Source organism: Micromesistius poutassou (genome assembly GCF_964030765.1).
Source record: "Micromesistius poutassou genome assembly, chromosome: 5".
Taxonomy (NCBI): Eukaryota; Metazoa; Chordata; class Actinopteri; order Gadiformes; family Gadidae; genus Micromesistius; species Micromesistius poutassou.
In genome coordinates this window covers 10,549,262-10,555,418 of record NC_140275.1, presented here as the reverse complement: position 1 = coordinate 10,555,418, position 6,157 = coordinate 10,549,262, and positions in this window count along the sequence as shown.

Genomic DNA, 6,157 nt, shown 5'->3' with positions numbered 1-6,157 from the left:
AAGATAACTTCCTTCAAACCAACATTATCCTTCCATCTCTCTTCTACCCAAGCAAAGCCTTGGCTTTTGGATCCTAATCAAACCCTTCCTATCAGGCTGCTTCTGGGATTGTAGTTTCTTCATTGGAACCATCTTGAATCGCAGGAGGGAACGTTGCAAGCCTCAATGACCCTGCCTCTCACGACGTCACAGCCATGTAACCCATGGACATATATGGTGGGACACATTACACTTCCCATTGTAATACAAAAATGAAGAGAAAAAATTGACATAACAATTAGGCCCGTCCCAGTACCTCCCCTAACCCTAGATTTTTGCCCTAACCCTATATTTTGTGCATTCTCGTGTAGGGGTAGGGTGTCCCATTACTGTAGGGAGAAAGGGGGGAGTGCTATTTTGCCCTTATAATCAACCCTCAAAACGTAGTGAGGTCCGATGCAGGCTTAAAACGAAGTGGAAGATTTACTGTTGAGGGCACTCCAAACCAAGTGGAAGTTTTAAGGGGGGAGAAATGGGACAGGGCCGAAGTGTGTCCTTTGTCCCATAGAGCATTTTGTCTGTTGAAAAATAAAAGAGAACACACTAATAGAGGCCCCGTTGTTGCAGGATATCCCTGTACTCTGCCAGTGTCCAGTCATTCCTCATGCACCTGACTGCTAATGAAGTGGCACGCAGGGCAATCCAGGCCTTATCGCGACCTGGGCTTATCTCCACCAGGTGTTTCACTCTCTCACAACGGAACAATCCATCACAATACATCTCTTTATTGCATCAAGTAAGTACCTCAAGCGGATGCAAGGACCTAAGGGGGTAAAGGTTGGCATAAGCAGACACACAAACCAGTCACTTTGAGAGTTATGCTGTGTATGTTTAATGTACATGATTATTATAACTTTTTTTGTTTATCAATACTTGATAGTTCGGTATATGTTTGAGATCGAGGGAATTATATGGCGAGTTCAGATGTGCTGTTGCTCCTTTTGAATAATGTGTTTTTGTCAAAATGTATCATGGTTCATACCCTCTGCATATGATTAGTAGACCCACAACCAAAGACTGTTGCTTAAGCATCTTGTCTTGTCACTAATTGACAGTTTAGATCTGCATAAATATGTTGAGATGTATTAGGGCACTCTTATTTAATTACAGTATAGAGTAACTATAGAGTAATAGTTTTAGCATATGGTGCAGCCTTTTAGAACTTGACAGGAACTACATTTTGCATGACTGATGTCACATGCCAGCCACGTCAAAGCCAAAGCTTTTAATTATTCACACTTGCTTAATGTCTCCTGCTCTTTGACATTATCTTTTTTTGGCCGCGGCTTTGCATCCCACAAGCATCTTTTACATTTAATTCACGCATTGTACATTTAATTTAGCATAAAAAAATGGCCTCTGTATAAACCCGCCGTGGGGGTAGAAAATAACAATGGTGAATCACACTTTGAAATTAAACCATCTGGCTGCATCGTATACATCCATGAGGACAGCTGATTAAATGGATAACACAGCAACAGATAACGTTTTTTGGACACTCATACTTGCAGGGGCCATTCAGCGCCTTGAATTGTAGAGCATCAACCGTCCTCAGTAAAGTGTGGACAGCTATAGTGGTCTTTAATCACTGACGGATTTACTGCTTCGTTCCGCCCCACATGGCTGCTGTGGAACACAACTATGGTCCAGGTCCAGGATAAACAAGTACACCAATCCAAGACCGATTTGCCTTGCAGCAATTGTTTTTCCAACATAGAAACGCACTCGAATGAGGGGTTGACAGAGCACTAACTCTTTGAGGTCCGGTAAAAAGTCCCAGATGAGGTACAGTTATACTCTTCGTAACACATCGTTCTCACCTTTCAATGCCTTGCTTTTTAAATAGCCCTGCATCTGAAATGATTTCAGTTATCTACTTATCAACGTAGCTCCACAACACTCGGTATCTATTTATAGATAACGCTATGCCAATTACTGCACTTTACTATAAACCGATTTCATAAAGCATGCAGAGTGTAAAATAGCAATGAAAGTTCTCCAGAGTTCTTTTATTATCTAAGGGCAAGCTAAACTTTGGTTTTCAGGTCACTGGTTACACATTAGCAATTAGCCTTAGACCGGCTCCAGGCCTCGAAGTAATCACAGACATACTCCCAAAAGCATTAGGTGGGTGATTCTCACCCTACACCTGGTTGTGACAAGAGTAATTGAGTCAGTGTTCCAGAAAATAGCCTTTTTCTATCTTCTCCTCAGTGTCCGTTTTGTCCACTCTTGCTCAACCTCTTTTCTCTGTTTCAGACACATTTTCTAGTAATGATCTTCAAGTCATATCATAGCTGGCTGCATTTCCCAGCCTGCACATTTTCTCGAGAACAAAGGAGCAGTAATGTAATCAAAGTACCTACCTAGCCAACAAATTGCGGAAGATTTAATCGTTTTTTCACAAAAGGTTAGAGACATCAAATTATGTTTCAAATGAAACCCTACAGTCCTGTTTTACTGATAGTTATCAATAATACTAATGAGCAAGGAGGAACAAATTAAAACCCTGCCATTCAGTGCTGATGTAACCATGGTTGCAATGAACAATCAATTAACTACAAAATGTATTTTGGCACATTGTGCTTTTTTTCTTTCATCATTTCTTCATAGAATAAGTACCAATAAGAAAGTCTCTCCTCTTAAATACAAATGACGACTATAAAATGGTTTGTTAAATAAAACAATACCACCATGATTCGCCTACTCTTAAAGTACAAATATGTCTATGAGTTAACAGTATTTTCTTTATCCACTTATTGGCAAGTCCAACCCATGTATTAGTGTTTCCTATGATCTCCAACACACCCTGAAGTGTATAATGTAAGTGACGTGACCTGAGTGAATAGGTCATTAGGTCAGCAAAATGTTTGTGTTTAATGCACAGTATTTGTACTGGACTCTAGATACGGTGCCTACTGTTTAAACAGCTGTGCCCATAATAAAGATGATGAACTACTACTGTTTACTCTAGAAAGTCAAATGATATGTCTTCTATTAAAAAATAATCTTAATTTAAAAGTCTATAAACTTATTTTATATGCGAGACCACATATATTATAGGTACACCTTATCGTCCAGGATTCATGTGTTTGAAGAGCTTCCAACAATGATACTATCGTAATTTATTATTTTAAAAAAAACATTGGTGCATTTTGATCTTCCAGTGTATGGTTTTTAAAATATGACTCATAACTGCGTCCTTTGTAGCTGAATCACAATCATATCAAAAAAAAATTAGTTGCCGTTGTAATACGTTTAAAATCATGTGACAAGGACTTACAAGGCCAAGATTTAAGGGGTATTAAGGAGAATCACAAGAGCTTTTCCATGGTTTACTGCCTGGTTTAATGTGAAGACACTCCTGGAGAAAAAATACGTAATTTGAGTCAAGGGTTAAGTCTTTGGGTAAATGACAGGATTCTATACTAGTGTGGTCGTTTTCATTGTAATATAAACTCACTATGCTTGCACTAATAGGGAAGTGCAAAAGATGCCCATACATGTAATAATTTCACTAAATTATCAAAAAGGTACAAATTAGTAAATTCCTGAAAGAAAACATATTAAGAGTGTTTTTGGATCTCAAGTTGAATGTTCAAGTGACAGGTAGATCCTATTCATTATTGAAAACCCACCCTTACTCCTATGCGAGCTTGGTTAATCAATCTCCAAAAAAAAACCTCCAAAAAACTCCATTAACCGCCTGGGTAATTACAACAGACAATGTGTACATCACTGCATCTTTGAGAAAGCAGAATTATAAAATTGACATAAATTACTAAATGACAATGGCTTCTGGCTGAAGAACAATCAGACAACTCTTGTTATGGAAAGGAGACAAAACTAACACAGATTTATCAGTACTACAATTGACTCCAAAGTCTTATTGACCATCTAGTCTTGTGGGATAACAAATTGATTTAGCGTGCTCTCACAGGGCATGTTAAAGTAAACTACCATCCGTCTCCTTTACTGCAGATGGCTCTCAGGCTTCCCAAGAAGAAGGAAAAAACTAGATACACAGCCATGAATGACACAGATAGGATCTATCCATTTCCTTTGAGACGCGCATGGATCAGTGTTTCAATGGCAATGTTACTGTATTAGAGACATGTATATTCAACAGTCTTCAAATGGTTTATTATGGAGGTGGATGGTCTTTATGGAGGTTTGGAGAAACCCATAGTTATAGTTACCGGTATGAATACCACAAAAACACAATGAAAATATGCAAGACATGGATTACCAAGTGGGGAATCAAACCAGGTCTCCGGAGCTTCACCCATAGATCAACAGGACTTCTTCATCTCAACCCCACCAGTTCAAAGAGTCTCTCTCTCTCTCAGCAGAGTTGTACTGTAGTCCCCCCCCCCACCAGGTTAACGGCATCCCAAAGCCCAGGCTGACCCTTGCTTGGTTTGGCAGGAGCCCCGAGCCGTTGCATCAGACCTCCAGGAAACCGGGGATGGGTGTGGGGAAACGTAGCTCTCTCCACCCTGACTGCATGTCTCTCTAATGTATCTGCTGTACTTCCACAGTGTGTGTGTGTGTGTGTGTGGGGGGGGGGGGGGGGGGGGGGTGGGGGGGGGAGAGAGGACCAATATCACTGTCAGGCTGGCTGGCAGCCTGCGGCCACAGGCCACATCTGATGTGACAGTCATCATTAGCCAGTTGTCAGTCGGGTGGAAGTGGCGACAGACGGCGTCCCAGGTAACGGTGGCGGCGGGGGAAAGGCCAAGGAGACTGGCGGCTTAGTGATGTGAAGCCCAGGGAGGGCTTCACGAACAGAGATGGCCTTTGAGGGGAGGTATGCTCCAGCTGTTCCTGCCTTGATGAGTAAGACGGTGGTGATGATGATGATGATGATGATGATGATGATGGTGGTGGTGGTGGTGACGATGATAACGATGAGGATGATGAAGATGATGAAGAGGAAGAGGAGGAGGAGGACGACACAACTAATCATCCATGTCCAAGTACACTGCACCCTATAGGCACTGCACTCATTATTCCTCTTTGCTCTAAATTAAACTGAACGTATTTATCCCACCCTCCTCTTTTGAATAGATGTAATTGCTCCAGGATGCCACTCAATGGATGTGCGCCATATTCATCGAGTGGCATCCGAGCAAAATACTGAAGTATTGTGTGGCGGGGAGTGAGACCGCTGCAGCTCTTTGCCAAATAACAGCGAGTAAATGGGTCATCAGTTCAGTGGCTTTTTAGCTTTTGAAAGTGAATCTATTTATAAACAGCTGACATAAAATTTCGATTGTGTCAGCACAATGAACATAAAACTCAAATCCCATTTCAGTTAATGAAAAGAGACTGCTAGGCCCCCTGGTTATTTGGTCTTCTGATCATCTCATTGGCCAGATGTAAGATGAACTGGTTGGATTTAGTGGATGTATTAGAATTACATCTCGAATTGAAGTTTTAACCAATAATTTATCACACTTAATTGGAAATAGTTTATCTCTAATTAGATATCTTTTCTCCCATACCATAAACACATGGCCACCGCCCCGTTACTCCCCCCCCCCCCCCCCCCCCTCACACACACACACACACACACACACACACACACACACACACACACACACACACACACACACACACACACACACACACACTCACACACACATATCTGAAAGTTATTCCGCGGACGGTTCCTGGTTCCTATGTTGTGCGTGGTAGGTTAGTGCGTTAGGCGCTTATCGGACTACAGAGCACTGCGCGTACCTGTGGCATTACCAAATTTGAAATATTGAAATCAGCATGATCGACAACAATACAGGCTTCTTTTCAACATTGGATTTCGGACATTGGATTTAAAATGTTGTGACCACACTTTCTGGTCCGTGGATCGAGCCGCCGTGTGGGACGTCGACGATCTCAGGGGCTAAAAATAAATCTCTTTAAAGTCCTCGAGCGGAACGATGTGATGGTGAGAGTTTACGCAGCGACACAGACCGTCAATGCAAAGGAAAAGCCGGCCAGGATCAGGACCAACACAACGGACCTCAAATCCGACCCTCGGTGATCAAACGATGCGCGTAAAGGGAATGAACCGGCGAGGAGTACTGCGCATCACCATCAGGATACTATCGGCGTG